The sequence below is a fragment of the Oryctolagus cuniculus genome, chromosome 6 (assembly GCF_964237555.1).
Source record: "Oryctolagus cuniculus chromosome 6, mOryCun1.1, whole genome shotgun sequence".
In the NCBI taxonomy this organism is placed as follows: Eukaryota; Metazoa; Chordata; class Mammalia; order Lagomorpha; family Leporidae; genus Oryctolagus; species Oryctolagus cuniculus.
This window is the reverse complement of record NC_091437.1, coordinates 84,129,204-84,152,957: the sequence shown is the minus strand read 5'-3', so window position 1 is coordinate 84,152,957 and position 23,754 is coordinate 84,129,204. Positions and strand designations below refer to the sequence as shown.

Here is a 23,754-nt window from a genome sequence, read left to right as displayed (position 1 = left end):
TACAGGGCTGCTGTCTACACAAGCAAGAAGAATCTTGCCCAGAGGACCGTTGGGCTAAGTTGCTAGGAAGATGTCACTCAGGCATAAAATGTATGAGATGGGAAAGTGAGTAGGACTGTGTCTATAAGGGAGCAGACTAATGTGTTGACAAAGAGTAAACCTGGTTATGGTTTTTGCTTTGAAAATCTTTGAGTGTGTTTCTGACAATAATCCTTCTGACAGCACAGAGTTTTATTTTAAACCTCACTACTACTGCCTAATATAAAAATACAGAGGTGAGAACAACTCTGGGAAATACTGTAAGCATTTGCAGGTCTCTCCTTACATCTTCTGCAACTTCACGTGTCAGTGGAAAATTACAAAAATTTACCTGAATATTAAAAAATGCATATTTGCCTAAAATAGCAAGATATTTTAGGTACAAAGGTCTTCAAATATCAGTAACTCATTATTCTGCATTCTACTTTCTATTTGTGGACAGAGTTTGAATTTCTGCAATACAAATGATCTTGGCTTTTTGGTTTGTTTCTTTATCAGCAGAACTGTACCCCAGAGTTTCACAGAATCTGGAAGATTCCAACACTGGACCTCAGTTCCTTTTTTGTGTTGCATTTTTGTTTTTTCATAAACACAGGTTTTCATTTGTAGGATGGTTAGACAATTGAGCCTCTGCTATATGAGTATATGAGAGATCTTCACAACATTCATGGAAATACTTATTTTGAAAAAAACTATACATGGATTTAAATTTTTTGCATTAAATTTAACATCTTTTAATTTCTTTTCTCTATGAACTCTATGAAGTATCCTCATATGATAATGTATCATTCACACCAACCGAGTTTTGAGAGTAAGAATCTACTCTCAGAATAGTAGATTGAGCATCTACTATATGTAATGGTGTATAATTCAAGCCAACAAAACTATGAGAGTGAATCAGGTAACTGGGAATCTAGGTAAACACTTGTGAAACACTGTGCATGTTGATAGTGGGAATACAAAAAAAATTTTAAAGACTTATTTATTGGAAAAGCAGCATGACAGAGAGAGATATATAAAAAAAAGTCTTCCATCCACTGGTTCACTCCCAAAATGGTCACAACATCTAAGGCTGTACCAGGTCCAAGCCAGAAGCCTGGAACTTCATCGTGGTCTCCTATGGGGGTGACAGAGACCCAGGTACATGAGCCACCTTCCACTGCATTTCCAGGTACATAATAGGGAACTAGATTGGAAGAGAAATAGCTGAGACTCAAACTGACACTCCAGTATGGGATACCAGCACTCCCTGAGGCAGATTAACCCACTGCACCACGACACCAGTCCAAGGATACAAAAAATAATATGGGAATTGTTTCTGTCCAGAAATATCTGATAAAATAAATAAGGTTTGAATTCAAAAAAGAGTCATGCAACAGTTGAGAGCATGATACTTACACTTAAGGTATATAAGTAAGAAATCATTATTAATAAGGAATCCTAATTAACAGAGGCAGCATGACAAACTCTCAAAAATTACTGTATTTATTGACAGGCGAAAATGGAGTGAGGGAGTTTTGCTGATCTCAGCTAAAATTATGTGAAATGAATCACTGTATACCCCAAATGCTCAACCCAAAAACCCAGGACTCAGCTTGGCTCCTTTTTCCCTCACTCCAAACTTCCAGCTTATGAGAAAGTCTCCATTGGTCAATATCCAGAATGTGTTGGATCCTGCCCTCACCATTTCCTTCTTCGCTGCTCCCACAGATCCTGAGCACTATCTTCTTTTTGAATATGGCAACCATATCCCAAGTGACTCCTCTGTCAACTCGTCTCCCTCTATACTACCTTCTACACGTATGAGGCAGTGCGATTTTTCTGGCACACATTAGATTGCTCACCTCTCAGTGACTCCCCGTCCTATCTCGGAAAAAAGCAAAGAAAACTTCCCGGTTTGTTAACATGGTCTTCGGCTCTTCTGACATCTCTGACCTCGTTTCACAGTTCTGCTTCTCACGGCAACACAGTCACACTGATTTTCTGTTACCCACCTCCCACTTGATGACCTTTGTGTTGGCTCTTCCTTCTATTTGGAACGCTTCTGCCCCAGATTGTCACAGTCAGTTCTCAGCTCATATATCACATCTGGTAAACACGGGTATAAAGTGGCAGTGGGCCCCCTGCCCTGCTGTTCGCCCCTCATCCCAGTGCCCTGTTTTATGAAATGAGTCAATACTATCAAGCACATGTGGTCAGAAAGAAATGAATATATAAGCCATTTGGAGTGTTGCTGCTCTCTGAACTGGCTACTCTCAATGAGTTGGCTGGCTGCCTCCCAGTGCTAGACTGGAAACTCTGTGAAGGTGGGGGGCGTTTTGGTTTTCTAATCCTGTTGTGTTCTCTGCATCTGGAAGAGCTGTCAACAGGGCACAGACTTGGCATTTGTTGAGTGATACATGCATATTCAGTGGTATGTCTATAAGTAAAGGAGTCCTTAAAAATTGACAGCTGTAGGAAGGTTCACACATCAAATGTATTCCAATGTTCTTTTTGGTTATAAGATTCTATAATTATAAGTAACAATTTGGGCTTTGAGAAATTATCATATAGATCTATGTCTTCAAAATTATTATGAAATTTGGACCCTATCCATTCATGTCTAGTTTGGGATATTGACTGCGTATTTGTTTGAAGTTGTTTATGGACTTTTTAAAAAAAGATTTATTTATTTATTTGAAAAGCAGAGCTACAGAGAGGCAGAGAGAGAGAGAGAGAGAGAGAGAGGAAGAGAGAGCTTCCAGCGGCTGATTCACTCCCCAGATGGCCGCAATGGCCGGAGCTGCGCCAATCCAAAGCCAGGAGCCAGGTGCCAGGAGCTTCCTCCTGGTCTCCCAAGCAGATTCAGGGGCCCAAGGATTTGGACCATCTTCCACTGCTTTCTCAGGCCATAGCAGAGAGCTGTTTCAGAAGTGGAGCACTCAGGACTCAAACCAGTAACCATATGAGATGCCAGCACTGCAGGCAGCAGCTCTACCTGCTATGCCGCAGCACTGGCCCAGTTTATAAACTTTTAAATGACTTGATTCTTATTCTCTTCTTCTTATCAATAGATCAATAATGAAATTTCACATCTTCAAGAGATGGTGAGAAGACCTCAGCCCCCAGGCTCAATTTACCTTTTCATATTCTGCACAGTATGAGCTTTGATGAAAGCACCTCATGGTTCTGCTTCTTCTTGACTCCTTGTCTGCACACAGGGCAGGACATGTCCTAATAAGTGAGTGGACACTTCACATAATTGACGGTCTATGTGTCACCGATCCATGAGCCATAAAAGCGTTTTTATAGGAATCTGCATAATCTTATCTCAAAGGAGTGATTAATGAGATGGGAATACCAGATACTTTAAAAATATATACACTTTTTTTAGGTCTAACAAGCACATATTGTGTTCTCATACTGTTCCCAGAACTATTTCGAGATACTAAGAAAGAAACTTCTCACAGAGAAGTTATTATCTAGCTTGCTATTTAGATCAGGGATTCTTAACTTTGGAACTATTGACATTTTGAGCTGAATAACTCCATGCTGGGGAGAGGGATACTGTACTTTGCTCTGCAGAATGCTAGCAGCAGCCCTGACTTCTACCCACTACATGCCAGAGGTCCTCCCAACCCCTCGCTGTGACCATAAAATCTTTAGACATAGCCAAATGTCTTCTGGGATCAAAATGCCCCTGAATGAGAGCCACTGCTCTGGATAAATAATTTCAGTCCTTGTGGAATGGGTAGTGATTAGAGCTTTGTCTTTAAGGACACTGTAAGAGTAAATTGGGATTCTATCTATTTGTGGTGTTAGGCTTTTAGGAACACCCGCAGAATTAGAGATTTGAACTGGAAGTGACATGGCTCACTAGGCAAAACCCTTTAGCAGTTCCATGACATTAAGTCTTAGAGATGTTCAGGATTGCCTAAGTTCATAGTTACTAGAGGCAGGATTAGACCCATCTCTCCTGACATTCGTCAGCTTCTTTCCATCTTACTTCACTGCTTCTGGATAAAAGAGGCATTGATATTGACAGCACGGTGCTTGGAACTATGACCTTCACCATTTTCCATGGGGACTCATTTTGACAAACACCACTTACGCCAGTTTCCATGATTTAGTCAACTGCAGAATGAGGCCAGGTGGGCCTCCTGCCACTTCAATTCTCTCCACTCTGTTGAGCACACTTTCAGCTTGCTCTCTCCATTTCTTGTCATTCCAATAACCAGGGCATGATTTATATTTTTCTTGAAAAGTAGCTAAGTGAACACTATTCTTAAGCAAAACTTAGAGATTCCTAAACTCTAACTTAAATAAATCTGAACCTTTCTTTTTGTGTGAGTGAATAAAAATCTGTAAATATTTTTCACACTGTTGAGTGGTGCCTTGTAACATATTCTCACAAATATTGGTAATAAAAACAGTAACACATTTTTATTAAGCATATACTAGCTTCAGGGCACAATGCTAACCCCTGAAAAAAACCTGAAAATCAGTGAAACACATACCCAGGAAGAAATTCATAGATAAATCAAACTAAAGCAACAGTTAGAAAGTGGCCTTTTCATGACTCTGTAGGTAAAATGCTAGGAGAGTGAAGAGAAATAGAGAAGAAAATTGAAAACAAGTGTCCATCACAAACACACCATACTTGTTACTGGATGACTTTCCCACATTCATGAAAATTATCATGAAAACCATACAAGTGAAGGCAGATAAAAGGAGAGCAAGACAAACCACCAAACACTGTAATGTCATCATATAAAAAATGAGTGAAGGGGGGACGTGGCACCTAGAGTAGGAACAGAGCACCATTGATTCAGTAGATATGTATGAAAGAACGAAGATTGGGGCCAGCTCATAGCGGCCCTTGAATGTGAAGCCAAGGCATTTGAACTTCATCTGTTAGCCATAGGATTTGTAATCCATGGAGACATGACTGCACATGTGTGATTCACCATTCTTTTCCTGAGACACTCTGTGGATTTCATATGTGGACCTAGAGTCCCACTGTAGAGAAAGCACAGCTAATGTGCCTTGGGAAGATCAGCAGCAGCAGCATGCTCATGGAGAGAAAGAAGAGGGTGTGTTTCTTCGATCCAGATAAGATCATCTTGGTGTAGAAAAACAGACGCTGTGCATTCCTGTGCTGTGCCCCCAAACTGGGTCCAGATAGTCAAGTTCACTCAGGAGCCAGAACTGCCTCCAAGTAAAGCCAACAGGCAAACAATATCATCCGCGTCCTTTTAACAAGAAAGAACTTGTTAAAAAGATCAATCCTAGCCGGCGCCGCGGCTCACTAGGCTAATCCTCCACCTTGCGGCGCCAGCACACCAGGTTCTAGTCCCGGTCAGGGCGCTGGATTCTGTCCCGGTTGCCCCTCTTCCAGGCCAGCTCTCTGCTGTGGCCCGGGAGTGCAGTGGAGGATGGCCCAAGTGCTTGGGCCCTGCACCCCATGGGAGACCAGGATAAGTACCTGGCTTCTGCCATCAGATCAGCGCAGTGCGCTGGCCGTAGCGTGCCAGCCGCGGCAGCCATTGGAGGGTGCACCAACTGCAAATGGAAGAGCTTTCTCACTGTCTCTCTCTCTCACTGTCCACTCTGCCTGTCAAAAAAATAAAATAAAAAATAAAAAGATCAATCCTTAGGCCCCACTGCAGACCTGTTGAATCAGAAGCTCTGGGTGTTGGGACCCCCAGGAGATTCTGTGGCACACCAACTTGAGAACCACTGTTCTAGAGAAGAAAACATTGTTCTGAATGTGAAATGAAAAATGTCTGCTTTTCTTCCCAGATAGAATATCTGATCAGGCTGCCTTTAAAAAAAAAGGAAAAGAGGAAGGGAGGGAGGGAGGGAGGAAGGGAGGAAGGGAGGGAAGGAGGGAGGAAAATGAAACTATTGCCTTAAGAAACATAGGTAGTGTTTGAACCAGTCTAAGTTTAAGACATAATCTGATCATAACTAATAGGGGAAATTAAATCCAATCTTCCATTAGCTTAGCATATTTCCTTATTCCTATGACAGGGAAAAATGATCTATGGAAAACCTGATTTAAATCCACAAAAAGGACAATTTAAAGTACATTGTTACCTCTTTGATTTTAAAATATGAATTTATTAAATTTCAGAAAAATTCTGACAGGACCTTTGGAGTTAAACAGGATAATGTTCTATAACCAAAAGACATTATGATAAAAACCAACGTTCATTTCAAAAATGCTATCTGATGCACCAAAACTGCATTTTCCTTTTAGCTGGAGCCTAGAGGGTAGGCTGGGAGAGTTACATTGAAAAGTAATTGAACTTGAGTGTTATGTATTATTCTTTCTTTCTGTGCAAGGATGACTTGCTCATCTTCCACTGATGTTCACAATGATCGATTTCAGTTCAGCCACATCAACTTTTAATCAATTCTGAACTGTATATGAGCATCAGTGAAGGCTTATCTCTGATATAATACTTTATAAAACTGTGCATTTTTTGAATTTAACCCTTACATTATTAAAATATAGATTGAGAAGAAAAACACATATTATACACACATACACACCACACACACACAGACACACACCCAATACACATATATCTGTAATTAGTAATAGAAATAATATACAATTAAAATAGGAGGGTATTCAAAAAGTTCATAGAAAATGAATATTATGAAAAAACTGTGGGTTTCAAAAACTTTTTGCATCAAAATAAACTTTAATTCTTTTTTTTTTCCATGAACATTTCGCAATATGCTTCTATATTCCCATTCTACTTCAGGAATTGCTATTGAAGTGTCTGGACATTTCTAGTGATCTCTCTATTGGGAAATCCAAGAGATTAAATAAAATAACTACCCTTTTCCCAAACTAAGAGACTCATGTAAAACAGACTCCGTTCGATGCTTTCAAAAGGAACTGCTTAAAATGGGTCATCCTATATTAAGTCATGAAGTAAACAACCAAGGGAATTTGTAGGACATCCAAGAGGTTGTGCCATATGAAAGTTAAATGGAAAAAAGAGATCAAATACCTTATGGGGATCAGTGCTTCTCTGAAGCAAATAAAAAAGAAAGAGAGAGAACTGAATAATATTTTACCAAGCAATCAGACATGGAAGTATTTTTAGGGAAGGAAGGGTGGTTGGTTGTCCAAGATGCATGTCTGCACCCTCAGATCTCTGGCATCATTGGGTCATGATTGTGCTGATTGGCAGTTATTCCTAGAATCTCCTTGATAAGCTCAAGTGATAACTTCAGACTGGAGTTTAGGCCTAGGGTAGGGGACATAAACAGGTAAAGTAGAAGAATGCAGTAACAGATGTTTAGTGTAGTGTTCTTCTGGGCTGGTGCTGTGCTGTAACAAGTTAAGCCATTGTCTGTTGTGCTGGCATCCCATATGGATGACAGTTAGTGTCCCAGCTGCTCCACTTCCAGTCCAGCTGCCTGCTAATGTGCCTTGGAAAACAGTAAAAGATGGCTCAAGTGTTTGGGCCCCTGTACCCATGTGGGAGACCTGGAAGAAGGTCCTGGCTTTGGCTTGACCCAGCTGTGGCCACTGCGGCCATTTGTGGAGTGAACCAGTAGTTGGAAGATTCTCTCTCTCTCTGTAATTCTTACTTTCAAATAAGTAAATATGTAAATCTTTTTTTAAAAAAGAAGTTCTTCCATAGTACAGTACTTAGACTTGATTCCAGCTCTGGCTCTTGACTCCAATTTCCTGCTAATGCAGACCCTGGGAATTTGGTCCCTGCCACCCAGGTGGTAGACTTTGATTGAGTCTTGGTTTGAACATTTGGGAAGTAAAGCAGCAGATTGAAGCTCTCTGTCTGTCTCTGTCTATCTGCTTCTCAAATAAATAAATATAAAACACAGAGGAATACAAATAATTCTCTGCCAAGGTCTATTTCTCTGTGTTTTGGAAAGACTTTATAAAGCTATACCATAAAGCAAATGTGCTCTTTCCAACGTGCCTAGACATTTCACTTTGGTGGATTTGAAACATACTCTTCAATTAACTTACTTTATCATTTCAAATTATATTCCACAGGAAAGAAGCAAGTTCCCAGATAATACAATTCATATTGTTGGACCATCATCCAACAAAATGTGAGCCACCAACTAGATGTGAAAATGTGGCTACTGCATAAAGAACTGTTTGGACATTTTTACTTCATGCTGTTTCTGCTCACACAGGGTCCAGGAAACATCTACATACTCTGTTCTTTCAAAAATTTACCAAATTTCTCCAACCTGATAATAGTTGAATTCTCAAGATTCAATTTTTCTAAAAATCCAAAGGATTTATTAATACCAGTAATTTGTGTTTTATGCATCTCAGTAATTTCTGTGTAGACTTGAAAAACATTTGCCAGATACATCTATATAGTTACATGTTTTGCACATGAATTCAAAGTCCATTGCAATAAGACCAGCTATTCTATCAAATTTGGGGATTATTGCACAACTGTGTCAAAAAATTGGGTCAATTTAATATGACATTGAAATCGTCATTGATGATAGAATCAATTTATCTCACCTCCTTCACCATATTACCTGCCAGAAACATAGTCTGCTCCCCAATGGGCATTTTGGAAACTGAGATCCATGAGAGAGTATGAGATATAATGAGTGCTTCCCACACTTCACTGTTTATGTCAATCACTGGGATTTTGTTAAAATGTGGACTGTGATTAGTAAGAGTGGAGTGGGACTTGCTGGGTGAGGCCAATGTTGTTGGTCCAAGATCTATGTTTTGAGTACAGAGTTAAGCTGTCAGTCTCACACAATGCATCAGGCTCCACCCCAAAACCTAATTGGTCTAACTGTTCAGGGGCAGTGTTCAAAGACTAGTACTTTTCAAAAATTCCCCAGGTGATTCTAATGGGCAGCAGGGTTGAAAACCACAAAGCTACAGTTCTTCTATGTTCTCTGAAAGCTCACTAATCCCCAAACCTGCTAGTGCTTACTACAAAGATAATCTGTGTCAGACGATGTTAATGAGAAGCTCTAGAAAACAAAGTGATGAAAAAGGAGAAAGCTGTAGGCAGTTTCAACTTTGTGTAAGGAAACAGTATAAAACAGAGCTGTTGGGGCCTTGAGCAGGGTATGTTGGGCTGAACTAATTTTTGTCCCTACAGAGAGATTAAGGCTACAGAACTCTTCATCAGACACAGACAAGTTGCTCAGATTAATTTGTTCAATAAGTATGTATTGTCTTCTATATTCTAGGTGCTAAACTTGACATTGGCCTTGCAATGATACAATGGCCTGTGACTTTAATTTCAGATAAGGGACACAAAAATAGTATAACCCATATGATCATTGCTTGGGAGACATAAAGAACTTGCAGAGGAACTTGTGAGATGTTGCTTCTGAATCTTCCAGTCAGATTCACCAATGTCCTTCCAGAGACTCTCAAAGCTAAAATGTGCAGTTTTGGGAGGAGGTTCACCTAGGAGAACAAGAACAGAGAAAAGCACAGAGGAAAGACTGGCAGGAGACAGGTACTAAAGCTTACAATGCATGAGGGGAAGGAGGACAGTGTGATAAGGAGGAATTCCTCCCCACAGGTCCAGAGTGCCATGCTGAGATCATGCAAGTCTGTGCTGGCTTATGTGTAAGAGGCTGGAAATGAGGATCTCTGCATTTTCCATCCATGCTATCTATTATGGCACAGTTCTTCAAGGAGGGATTCTAAATCATAACATTGTCTAGCATTTAACTATTCATGATTCCTCTTGCCAGTTTATAAGTTCATACCTTTCTATAGATTGGAAGATACCTGGCATATCTGAAACTCAATGTACTCAATTCAGTTAATTTGCCTTGTTAAAGCTTTATTTTTTTACAATATTTCTTTTTGATTGACACATAACAATTGTAGGTATTTATGGGGTGCTCTCATTATGTTTTTTTTTTTTTAAGATTTATTTATTACTTGGAAAAGTTACACAGAGAGACAAGGAGGCACACACGGAGAGAGAGAGAGAGAAGGTGGGGAGGTCTTCCATCTGCTGGTTCACCCCCAAGTTGGCCACAATGGCCTGAGCTACACTGATCTGAAGCCAGGAGCCAGGAGCTTCTTCTGGGTCTCCCACATGAGTGCAGGGGCCCAGGACTTAAACCATCTGCTACTGCTTTCCCAGGCCATAGCAGAGAGCTGGAAAGGAAGTGGAACAGCTGGGTCTTGAACTGGCATCCATATGGGATGCCAGCACTGCAGGCAGTGGCTTTACCCACTACACCACAGCGCCAACCCCTCTCATGTTTCAGTGCATGTATACAATGTGTAATGAGCAAATTAGGGGAAATAAGCATACCCATCTTCTCATATATTTATTATTTCATTTCAGTGAGAACATTCAAAATCCTCTCTTCCAGCTAATTTGAAATATACTGACTACAATATTGTTAACCATGGTGACCCTAGTGTGCAAGAGAACACCAGAGCATATTCCCCCATCAAACTATAGCTTTGTACCAATGACCAATATCTCCCTTCCTCCCTTCCCTACCCAGTCATTGGTAACCACTATTGTACTCTCCATTTCAATGAGATCAAATTGTTTGAGCATTTAGTTTCTGCCCTCCAGGAAATACCACTGGTTTCCATTCTATGTTGGGATTAGTGACACCTACTTGAAATGGTCTGGTAGTCTATTTGAAAATGACATAGATACTGGACTATGTGTGGGACCTGAAAAGTGTCCAATTCAGCCCTAGTCCTAAACTTTATCATACATACTGCCTTCGGACCTGTAAAATGACATCTGGTGCTCCTCTAAGCTAATTCACTGACTTACTAAGACTTTACTAGAACTTCATTATTGCAACTCTCAGAATATTAAACCTTATGACCCACAAACATCTTGGCACAATTATATGGTCCAGATTAACAGGCCCTTCATGTAAATGAACCCTCAGAGGATAAACAGCAAAACATTATGACTTGATGTGTCTTAAGTGTTAGGGATATTTCCATGCAAACTGGGAAAACACCCAGAAGAAATGGGGTACTGAGTGCTTTGGAAGTAGACTGGCAAGGGAAATACAGTAGGGCTTAATAAGAAGGAGGGATCTCAGAGAAACGACACCCCCACTGACCAATCTCTTCCCTCCCAGGTTCCAGCAGCTTGGTCTTATATCAGTAGAGGATTCCTAGACCTTGACTGTCAGGATATGATTATGAAAAAAGATTTAGGTTTTCGTGGCTTTCATGATATACAAGACAATCAAAGAGTGTTGCCAGAAGAGTCCCAAACTGGTTTTATTCAAAATCTCATGCCAGGAGAGAGAGGGACACAAGCAAATATTTTTGTATTTTGAAAGGATGTTTTATTTTATAACATCTTGAAGGAAAGAAAGCAAACAAGCCTGGCTAATGCATTTTTAAAAGAGAGAATATGTTTTTCCTAGTTAACGACAAAATCTTGCAGAGATGTAGAAAAAAATGTAGCATTTATAAAAATGTTGATGTAGATATAATTAGATCCATTTTAGGACCAAAAGTTTTATGCAGAAACTGACAGAAGGATACACAATAATTATAGTTTCCTGACAAGCTGAATAGAGTTTTCTTTTTTTATCTTATGGTTTTAGAAACCCAAACTGTAAATAAATATGCAGTTTGACAGATTGTAATTGCGATCAGCAAGGCGTCTTTTCATTTAATCAGATGGTGTTATTAAAATGGGGTTACAATTAAACATTTTATAATGTGACGTAGAACTCCATTAAAATTCTCTAGCAAACAGCAATTTACATGATACTTCAACATCCCTCCTCTATTTGCAGAAATGTTATTGGTTATGACCTTTCACTGCATAGGCTCCTGTCTTTTTAAATTAATTTTATTTTACTTTTTCTTCTTACTTTGATAAATGATAGGGAGAAGCCACTTTCTTTTCTTTTTTGCACAACTAAGATATTAGTTTTTGTGTTCTTCTTGGATTATTGTGACCCTTACAGTAGCTGTACTGGACCAAAGAGTTCTGAAAAAGCATGTTTGCTTGACAGAAAATTCATTTTCTCTGTTTATATAACAGTCATCCCCATCAACTTCAAATTAATATTGAACTTACTGTTAAATTCGTTTCAGAGGAAGATTAATAGGAAGCTTTTGCAAAGTGTAAATATCAGTTAATATTTTATATTCCTAGAAAAGTACATCCTTAAACAAAGAATGGAAAGGTGTGAAATTGCATTTGACAATAATTAAAAGGAAAACAGTCTCAAAATGCTGGCAGGGCAAAATTATGAGGTGAGCTACTGTTCATGTGCGGTCTTGGGCACAATTGTGGCAATCCATCACTCCATCTTCCTAAACAACATTCAGAAATGTGACAAAATATTGCCATAGGATCACAATCAGCTGGTTGGAAGATGGAGCATAATGGAGAATGTAACCCAGATTGGAACTCTACGCTTGTGACAGTACAGTGGAATAACATGTGCATGGCTTCCTTCATGCGCTTTCTCTGTGCAGTTGCCAAAATTCTACCCCCCAATAAAGCATAGGAAAGAGTTGGATTGATTTAGACCAAAAGCAAATTCAGCAAGGCCTTTGGAAGGAACCCTTGGCCTTCTCAGTGTAGACCACAGAATATCCCCACCTATATGGTACATCTTATCCAGCCGAGAAGACTGGTGTTCTTCTGATGGTGGGAGTTTCTTCCATTCTAAAAAACAAAGCAAAAACTTCTCTAGTGAATTGTAGAGAATTTTGCCAAAGACACTTTTCAAATTAGAAAATATTCCCAGGGTAAACCTGCCTGTCTTAGTTTGAGATTTTTCAAGGAGAAAATTGTGTAGAGAAGTAGTCGTTTGATTCATAAATATAATTGTTCCCCTGTGGTAATGAAATAAAATAATCCCAGATTACTCAATGACTAATTATGCCTTTTAGTGTGATCAGACATTTGATTTCTCATTCATCTGCTGCTTGACTTGGAGCCACTTCATTGTCTTATTGCTTCTCGCTAGGCACCACTTTAAGGGATAAAAAGGATTTGAAAGTCAAACCGTTTCATTCTTTTAGGGCTGTGAAGTGCCCTGTTGATCACTTAGTCAACTCCCTCCCCATTTTACAGATGGAGAAGCAGCACCAGTACCAGGAAGCTAAATGGTTATATGGTCAAGTCCTTGGCAAGTAAGAATGAGGACTGGGTGCTAACCTCGGGCCTTGTTCTAGTCCTCTGCATCGTGCTCCCTAATCATTCACTCATTCAATAAACATTTACAGAGATCCTACTACATGGCTGCATGTGGAAGGCATAGTGAGCTTGTTGAAACTTTGAAAATAATTCATTACTAGCCAGTTTTGATATGGGAAAAGAAAAAGAGAAAAAAAACAACAGTCATTACCATGGTTAAGCCCATGCTACCCCTGCTTAAGAATTGGAAAAAAAAAGGGGGGGGGAATGATTCTTGGGGTAAGGCTTTCATCTCTGGGCCTGCCAGGAAGACAGTGGTTGAACTCATCATTCTGTATCAATAGAACTTTGAGTGAATGTTTTAGCCAGGGACTACCAGAGCACACACACAGATGAATGTGGCTCTCCCTTCTATGTAGGTCCTGGAAGTAGCATGAAGCAGTGAATGAGAAAGTGCTTTCTTTGTAACCTGGAAAATCCCTTAATGATCTCACAGCAAATGCTTATTGTACCCTCTACTAGGAGCCAGTCTTTGTGCATCAGTAACACAGAGAGCAATAAACAAAATATGTATGTGGTCCCTACAATTATGGAGTTTACAGTCACACATGAAAGACAAATCCTAAACAAATACACCCAAAAATCACATGTTTAGCAATGTATAAGCATTTTGCACATTTTTATTCCTTTGTGTAGCATTCTGAGGGTCCAGAATTTTAGTATCTTCCTTAGCAGAACTATTCAAATCAGTGAATATTTTTTCCTTGGAACAAACCATGCATCTTCTTATAAACCATGATTTGTGCCCAGATTCCTAAACATATAATCTTTCTTAATGGCTTAAATAAAGATTTTGGTGAGATTTGCATGCTTTGTTTTCATAGTACTTGCTCACCTAACCTCTATAACCAGGAATAGAAGAATATATTCCATTAGAATGTATACAGACAACAGCAGTACAGAGACAAGAGCTCTGGGTGACCAGGCTGGGTTCCAGGTTTAAGGATTCTGGATCTGCTCTTGTATATTTCTATAGCATTGGACCATCCCAGTATTAAATGTCTCTGGGTCCTCATAATGGGCCCTGGATATACGATAACTCACAAGCAATCCACTGGTCTCACTTTAGGGAAGGATTCAAGAGGAGATGGTGCCTGAGGTTGGTCCCTGGTCTTGAACCCTCTGTTCATCAGGTACCCCCAATTCTGTGTGCCTTTTCAAATGTAGATATTAGCCAGTATTCAAAAGCAACCCTTGTTAACCTTGGACAGCATATTCCTGCAATTGATGGAAAACCTTCTGAGTCCAATTCTCAGTTCCACTGGGGGTAGACATGCAGCAGCTGTTTAGCAGTAGAGAGAAAAACTGCATCTGAATTTTGAATTTGAAGTGAAAAACACCTTATCCAGTTGAAACTACAGAGGGAATTTAGATAGGGTGTAATTACAAACTTGGAATTTGTCCAAAAGCTTTTGACTAACCCTCCTCCTTCTACAAGAAGTACATTTACCATGAGATCTTTAATGGTGGCATTTAATCAAGATCCTCAGTTTTAACACCCAGTATAAAACGACCAAGTCCCCCACCCATTTGTAATGTAGTGAATTCCTTTTACACTCATCTGGGAACACTTGTTTAGTACTGTGTTTCAACAGCACTGATTCCTACAGAATCATGTCTTCTTCCTTCCAGGGTGTCCTGTTCTCACTCGGACTTAATTCTTAATTTCTTTGATTTTTTAATTTCTTAATTTCTTTGATTTCTTTAATTTCTTAATTTCTTTAATTTCTTAATTTCTTTGATCAATGCCTGAAATGAAACCTATGAAATCTATTTGCTCAGTTAGGGTTTTCACAAAAGCATAAGATACATGCAAAGACATGTATTTTAATCATAAACAGTACTATTTTTGTTTGGGACAGATACTTTCATTTTCAGGATTGAGGCTGGGCCACAGTCAGCATTTAATGAGAGTGTGGAATAGTATAAAGTCATTTTAAGGCTTTGCAATAGAGGTGACACCTACCAAGAGCCAGTAAAGCTGGCATTATTCTAAGCAAGCAGATTCTGAATAAAGTTCATAGGAGTTCACGAAAAAATTGCAGGATTTTCAAACACAAAGGATATTCAGCATTCTTTTAGGCGTAAGGCTGAAATGAGGAAGACACAAAGAATCACATTTCACTGGGAAGTGGTAAAGGTAATTCAATCAGGCGTTGAAAGAAAAATGAATTCAAATAATCCAAGTGACCAGAAGACAGAGATATTTACCTCATACTTTCAACAAAATAATGTGATCAGCTAACATCTTTCCAGAAAATATGTGAGATGCATCTTTTTAACACAAGTTCTCTGATCCAAAATGGAAACTAAGACAATACCCAAAGTCTAGATTTGGAGAAGCTACCAGATTTCACATTGCTTTCTCAGCCTGGGTTTGAGTCTCAAACTCTGTGTTTCCCTCTCCAACACCCAGTTTCCAGAGACTCTGCTTCAGTAGGTTTGGGAGAGCCAAATGGTTTTCCTACAGGATTCCTTCTTTAAGACCTGATTTGGATAAGCATATAGAGGGTGGATTGAATAGTTCCATTCATACACAGGAAGAAAGGCATAGTTGTTCTTTTTTCAATCTAACAATTGATGGTGACCAGTAAATAAGTACAATAAGGAAGAGTTAATTGTGATAAAGATTGTTATTTTCCCATTAAAAGGAATATATATATTACATATATATTAACATATATACATATATATTACATATATATTTCCTTAACACATATATATGTTAAGGAAAATAGGGAAGAAAAACACACTTGTTCTAATTATGGTTGCTTGAAGTTGAAAGCCTAGATTTTTCCAATGCAATGAAATGAATATATGTGTAAAAATATAGAGATAAGTCAACAGTATAAAGCAAATTAGAATAATACCAAAATTAAACCAAACATGGTATGCTGTAAAATAAATATTACATGACGATAATATACAATATCCATCTTAATTGACAACAAAGTGGTAAGTATCCATGGTGCATTATTTCTGTTCAATAAAATTCGGACACATGAGTGTTGCCAGCGTAAGGATACCTATCTGTAAAGTCTGCCTGGGTTATTTTAAAGCTTGCTGTGTATTCTCTATTGTATTTTTACATTTCAACTTGTATGTACCACATATTTATAAACCATCCTGATCAAGCTTGAACCAGCTTGATTACTTTTGATTTGTGCTGTAAGATTTCTTCATTCTTCCTGGAAATTTCAAGACATTTTACTCTAAGCCTATTCTTTCTTTCTTTAGATTTATTTACTACCTTTAGAAGTAGAAAAGTCCAATTTCAATCATGTTTGAAATAACTCATTTTAGACAAGTACGTGCTGCTCTGCTTACAAAACATATATGAGTGGAATATGCAATTACTACAACTCAGTTTCCTGCCACAGGAACATTTCAGCATTATAGCATTACAGAAATAGAATGACATGCATAATGAAAGATTTCAAGATTCACCCAAGGCATTTATTCTCTTCACCTTAATGTTCTCAGCAGTAGCAGAGTATCCATTAAAAGGTACTATGAATTATGGTTGCCTAGCAACTGGAAGGAGCTTGTAACAGCACCAAAGAATGAAATGGCTGGTTGATAAAATGAATTTTCTCTGAGCATTAGCCTGTTGAAACTGCCTTTTCTTGTGGAACATAAAGTGCATTTATTTGTCTCATGCATTTTTTATTAGAAAATTATTTGAGTTCCAGGGACTTGAATCGTTTTGCTACAGGAGATATTTGATTTTAATGTGTTGTACTAAAATAAGTAATAAAAGACACTTTCTTCAAAGCAAAGTCACCAAACAATCCTATGTGGATTTTTGAAGGAAGAAATAAAATATTTGATAAACCATTCCATTGCTAGTTTCTAATTAAGAATGGCCTTCGATAGAGGTCAGAATTCTATTGATGCTGTCCAAATGATAAGGCTAAAGTAGTACAATCTTCTTAGATGAAGTATAGAAACATTCTATTGACAATGAAATGCAAGAGAAGAATGAATTTCTAAAATCTTATGCTTTGCCATTTGTTAAATTTCATTTTAAGAAAGGTCTAAATTTTACACAAAAACCCATCAATTGTATGCTATCTTCATTTTATCCTGATGTTATGATTGTGGACAGCATCCTAGCATTCTGTCTGCTTGGAGGAATGGATATATTTCACTGTCACCACTGGACTTCCCTTACTTGCAATGATTAAATTATGGTCTACATAGTATTACCTTCCAGGTCTCTTGCTCCAAGAAATATACTCAGATGACATGAATACATGTTGTCAGCATCTACTAAAAGTACATATTTGAAATTATTTTATTGTATGAGCATTTTTTCAATTTAATAATATATCAGACCTTCTGCTTAGGTTCATTAAAACTGTAAACACCTCCAAAAAATGAGGAAAAAAGTTAAAAACAACTTAAAGCAGAAATGATTAAAATGGGAGTTGATACACAGTTATGATTTTCTTTTGGCTACTTATTTTCTACACTTCTATATTATCATTACATACACATATAGAATGTTTCATATACTGTTTTTATCTTGCCATACAAAATATAGTATCACATGTATTCATCTACTTGCATGTATGGAAATTGTATTACTTAAATGCCAAGCATTCCATTTTAATAGCCATTTTGTATAATATATTGCTTCTGAATGTTCAGTACATGACTCATTTTTATGATAACACAGTCTCTGGTTGAAAAAAGGAGTTACATTGAGCCAATGTTTATTCCATTGGGTGAATAGTAAATATCTTTTGTCCATAAGGAAATGGACAATCCAAACTTGGCTACAGAAAATTAGTTCCAAGAAAGGGTCAAGTGAGAGTGTTATTGATTAATAATATAAAGGGGAATAATTTTATACAGAGTAATTGCTGATACATATAGCAACAAAAGGACCATCTCCTAAAATAACAATCTTGGCACTATCTTACAGTCCAACTTAAAAAGGGCATTGAAATACATTTGTTGATTATATTATTTTTAAAATATGTTGTCTATCTTATTTTTTGCTCTTAAGATTCTATTTATTTATTTGTTAGGCAGAGAGAGACAGAGATCTTTCATCCACTGTTTTGCTCCCCAAATGCCCACAAGTGCCAAGGCTGGGCCAAACTGAAGCTGTGAGCCAGGAACTCAATGAGGGTCTCCTACTTTGCTGGCAGGAAACCAGCACATTGAGTAATTACCTGCTGCCTGCTAGAATGTATATTACCCAGAAGCTGGAGGTGAAAGCAGAGCCAGGACTCAAAGCTAGGCACTTTGATATGGAATGCAGCTATCTCAAGGGATGCTTTAACAGCTATGCCAAACACTACCTCAAATTATATTTGTTTAAGCAGATCAATGTAGGCAAACAAAATTGTGGTTTTAGCCAATAATACTCATTGATACTGTTTTCTTTGGAGCCCAAATTTTCCAGCTGTGGTCACAGATCTTCAGTTCAATAAGAGATTTTAGCTTTTCTTATGTTGTTCCTTTAACTGAAATTAAGACAATGATATTTCCCTCTTCATAAATTCCATAACTGGCTGAGTTTTCTCATTTTAAGGTGGAGAAGTTTTCATCTGGGCACTCTGTCACAATTGTGTCTGAAGTTCAGATACTGTTTTTGCTTGAGCAGGTCTCAAAGTGCTTATCAAAAGAGATAGATTTTATATCTTTTAGAAAAACTGATGTCTAAAGCCCAGCTTCTAGCCAAAAATTGAAAAATGAGAGTGTCTATCTGTATCGATTATGTTTTTCCTAAAGTGGTTGTGTGCAGGGGGTGGTTTTCCTTGGTAAAGAATGAGAAGCCTGTATTATTATTAACCAGCCTGTGGAAAGTAAGGAAGAAGCATGAGAAATGATCACATTACCCGGAGTCTTACAGTTCGTTACAACTTACAGAGAACTTCCATATACATGATCACGTTCCATTTGTGCAACCACCAGTAGTCTAAGTGGGACAGGAGTTCTCATGAGAAAAGGCAGACCTTCCTGGAACGAGAACACGATTTGAATTAACAAGACCAAGTCAGATCTGCACCTTAACTCTGTCTCTGCATCCAACCAGAACTGTCAGAGCTTTAGTTGCCATTAAAGGAAAAGAAACAGCTGACTTCAGAGAGGAATCTTCAAGATTAGATGTGTATATGCATGTGCATGTAATAGATGCTCAGTAAATAAGAATGAATGCTGAATCAAAATCAACAATTCACACCATTGAGCTTGGGGGATACAGTGACTTTCCTAAGGTCTTGAGCCCCTGTAAGTCCCAATCGAAACACCAGCAGGATTCCACCCCAACAGAGTCTATTGCAAAGGGATCATGGGACTCTTCATCTGAGAAGAAGCTGGAGTAGGAAGTAAAAGGCCAACTTGGACTGAGGCAAAAAGGTGACCACAGATGGTTCTGTTATTCACTGGTGTGAGCCCGAATTTTCCCATTATCCATGTATCAGAAACCTTTCTCCTGGGTCCATTGCTTTCATCCATGAAACTTTCCCCATGGTGTTCAGAAGGTGACAGCAATCTCTCTCTCTCTCTATGTTTCTCTCTCTCTCAAGAAGCTTCTTTTTAAACTTGTGTATGAACAATCAAATATATGAATAAATCAAATATTAATCATTGCTAATATTTTGCAAAGGTGTAAATTGAAATTCCAGAGAGAGCTTGATGATTTGATTAACAATGAGTTTAATACAGCAGAATCCCACTTGAACATAAAACTATTACACTCATGATAATCCTATGTAGCTATTGAGAGAGCCAAATTGAAAACTCTTTGTGATATTTGCATAGAATTATGAGACAGAGCCTGTATGTGTTTACCATGTACTTACCAGCCAAAGGATTTTTAATGGAGAAAGGTGCCTGAAAATATTTTTATATTTTTATTGAATTTATTTTTAAAATGTTAGGGCTATTGCTACAGTTTATGATTACTTTATGTTTTGATTATGGGAAATCAGCATCAAATTCTATGTAAATGTTTTTTAACATGAAAACCCTTCATTTAAAAATGTTTTCTCTCCAGACACAATCAGGAGTTAGCCAATCTTTTGATAGATTGCCAAAGCCACTAGAATAAATAATAATAATAATAAATTGTAGAACTACCCAAGCAAAGAGGCCAAACAGGATTTATCATTCATGAAAATTACATTCATGGTTCATCCACAATTGTTACTGACTCATGTATGTAGGATGTGTTAAAAAAAATACTTCTATTTAAATGAAATCCCACTTCAACAGCCCTCTATGAAAAAGTGGCAGAATCTAACATTTTAGTCTTGGAATGACTAAAGCCTCATGAATATTCCATCACTGACAGTTGCCAGGAACTTCAAATAAGCAACAACAGAAGGTCAAAAAGAAGCACAGAACACATTACTGAGTTTTAGTTGATGTTGCAGTTTGATGTTGAGCAATAAATTTCTCCATACAAAAGGTTCCTATCACACCTGTGGTTGACATGTACTTATGATATATGGCTTATGCCCTCCTGAATGTTTCTTAAAGGCACTATCTTCATAGGGTATGGTTTTTCTAACATGCTAATTTGTTCTGTAGTATTTAGGAAATCTATGCCCAAATTCCTGAGTTCTGCCATCCAGACAGTAAAATTTTAAAGAGAGTAAATTGAATATTAACCTGAAATCAAACAAATATTTATAAAGTAAGATGTAGGGAATAATTAGTGGAAATTGGGATCATAATTTGGGAAAAGTAGAGAAATTTCATGTAGGTGAATTTGCTGCTAGAACTTTCCATTTCTAGGTAGGGTAGGTATTTTATAATCCAGAGTATAAATGCTCTGAGTTTTGAAGCCATCAATGATGAAATTTAAAGGTCAATACAATTATTAGGAATATTTTAAAGTTATATCCAGGGTTAATGTTCTAAGGGTTACAAATATTCAAAGCTATAATATAGGAAAGGAAATCTAACAATCTGACAAATAAAAGACTAAAAAAAGTCTTAGGAAGGTACTTCATGGGAAATAAAATTAAAAGATCATTTTAGGGCCCGTGATTAAGATGCCTGCATCCCATGTTGAAGTATCTGAGTTCGTGAGTTGGCTGTGTTCCTGCTTCCCACTAATGTGCATCCGGGGAGGCAGCAGGTAATGGTTCAAGTGGTTTGATTCCCGCCACCTATGTATAGACCCAGTGAGCTCCTGCCTTCCTGCTTTGGCCTTGCCCAGCCCTGCTTGCTGGGTCTCTCACTTGCTCGCTCGCTCTCGTTCTTTCTCTCTGAGTTTCAAATAAAAAAATACATAAACAATATCAAAGTATAAGGTGGAAAGTATGTATTATAATAAAGCAATGCATGGATTCCAAAACTATTTTGCATCAAAATAAACATCTTTTCCCATGAACCTTTTGAAATACCCTTAAATGCCACTTGAGACAGATTACATATGCCTCATCCCTAATTCAGGAATATGTTGCTGAAATAAATCTCAGCACATGATGCAGAAGAATGAATAAATAAATAATGGGTATCTATGCAAAGTGTCATGAGCTCCAGCCTGGGTCATAGAATCAAGTTTAGCCCATTAGGTAGACTGAAGTACTTCAGTGACATTTCTTCTTTGAGGTATAAAAGAACTTTTTAAAATGCTGGGATAATGTGATGTTCTGAATGCCAACTTAAGGAACACCACACCCTCACCTGGTACCAGAAGCTCAGCAGCAGAGCCACCTGCCCACAATGTGGTCTGGTGTGCAGCCAGGGTTGCGTCTCTTAAGCTTGTATGTGAGTAGGTTATGGCCTGAACCACCTCTCTGTTTCTTGTAGGAAGGATTTACCTTACATTTGATATAGCCAAATATAGAATTCAAAGAAATTCAGATAATTAGCATTATATGAACACTAAAATCTGACTAATATTGGCAGAAAAAAAGAATAAAGGGAAAAAAAGTCTAACATTTATTGAGTGCCATTTCAAATCCCTCTTTTGAAATAATCTAGCTGTGTGACAAATTATTCTTTAATAACTGATAAGTCACCAATCGTAGGTCAGCTCCATGCCAGTAGTTTTCTGGATGCAGAACAGTATTTAAGCTTCGCAACATCCCTTGGAGGTATGTACTGTGATCTCCATTCTTGTAGTCAGAGAAACAGGCTCAGAGGAACTAAAGAATGACAATGTTGAAACCCAAGCTGCCTCTCTGGTGGTCTTTCCAGAGTAACTCCAATTGGCTGTGTTATGTAACAAACAGAGATTTTTGGCATCTGCCTGCACAGGATTGCTGCTGAACAGAAACTTATAACTGTGACACCCAGAGTGAAAGAGATTTACACAATCTTCACATCAGGCAAAACTCAGTCGGTTCACAATTTGGTTGAAGGCAGACACACTCAGAACCAAATGCATTAACAGCATGCCTTCATAGGCAACATGATTAAAAACTGAGTGGCAAGAACTAACTTCCTGGATCACTACTATACTATAGGAATCACACTCTACAAACTTCCTTTCTTGGGGCCGGCACTGTGGCTCATTTGGTTAATCCTCTGCCTGTGGCACTGGCATCCCATATGGGCGCCAGGTTCTAGTCCCGGTTGCTCCTCTTCCAGTCCAGCTCTCTGCAGTGGCCCGGGAAGGCAGTGGAGGATGACACAAGTGCTTGGACCCCTGCACCTGCATGGGAGACCAGGAGGAAGCACCTGGTTTCTGGCTTCAGATAGGTGCAGCGCCGGCTGTAGCAGCCATTTGGGGAGTGAATCAATGGAAGGAAGACCTTTCTCTGTCTCTCTCTCGCTGTCTATAATTCTACCTGTCAAATAAAAAAAAACTTCCTTTCTTCTATACAGCTTTGTTGGTGTTTGATTGTTACATGATTTTATACAAAATAGGTAGCATGGTCAATGTTTTGTATCACATATATATTTTTACTTGTGTATGAATAATCTTATCCATAAAGAACACTACTCTCCTTGTTTATAGATAGACTTCCAAAGTTTATTAAGTTTTCTAAAGATTAACCATACTTTAGAAATGGAGGATTGTTCAACTAGAATCTAGTAAGATTGTAATTATGCCGGTGCTGTGGCTCAACAGGCTAATCCTCCGCCTGTGGCGCCGGCACACCGGGTTCTAGTCCCAGTTGGGGTGCCGGATTCTGTCCTGGTTGCCCCTCTTCCAGGACAACTCTCTGCTGTGGCCAGGGAGTGCAGTGGAGGATGGCCCAAGTGCTTGGGCCCTGCACCCGAATGGGAGACCAGGAGAGGCACCTGGATCCTGGCTTCAGATCAGCGCAGTGTGCCGGCCGCGGCGGCCATTGGAAGGTGAACCAACAGCAAAGGAAGACCTTTCTCTCTCTGTCTCTCTCACTGTCCACTTTGCCTGTCAAAAAAGAAAAAAAAAAGATTATAATTAACCAGAACCCTATAATAACTGGAATTGTTAACAGTGCATATATTAGGAAAGACTAACAACTAGTAAATAAGTGAATATCAGTTCTTTAAGAATATACCCTTATACAAAACTAATATTACTTTAGCACTTTCTCTCATTCTTTTTAATTTTTTTGACTTTTTATTT

At 38.4% G+C, this 23,754-nt stretch overlaps 1 protein-coding gene and 1 long non-coding RNA gene across 9 annotated transcripts in view; one reads left to right on the top strand and one right to left on the bottom strand.

Annotated features, from left to right (window-relative positions):
- LOC127490718 (uncharacterized) overlaps window positions 1-2,194 on the bottom strand; it is a 66,463-nt gene extending 64,269 nt beyond the window's left edge. For 3 of the 4 annotated variants that reach the window (XR_011389105.1, XR_007919072.2, XR_011389104.1), the window contains exon 1: window positions 1,884-2,090. This is a non-coding gene — a long non-coding RNA (uncharacterized lncRNA). Of the gene's footprint in view, window positions 1-1,883 lie in introns of all 4 variants that reach the window. The other variant, XR_011389103.1, reaches the window with a different exon arrangement.
- The window catches only part of TOX (thymocyte selection associated high mobility group box), a 334,182-nt gene that overhangs the window by 209,788 nt on the left and 100,640 nt on the right, over window positions 1-23,754 (top strand). The gene's annotated exons all lie outside the window — the stretch shown is intronic.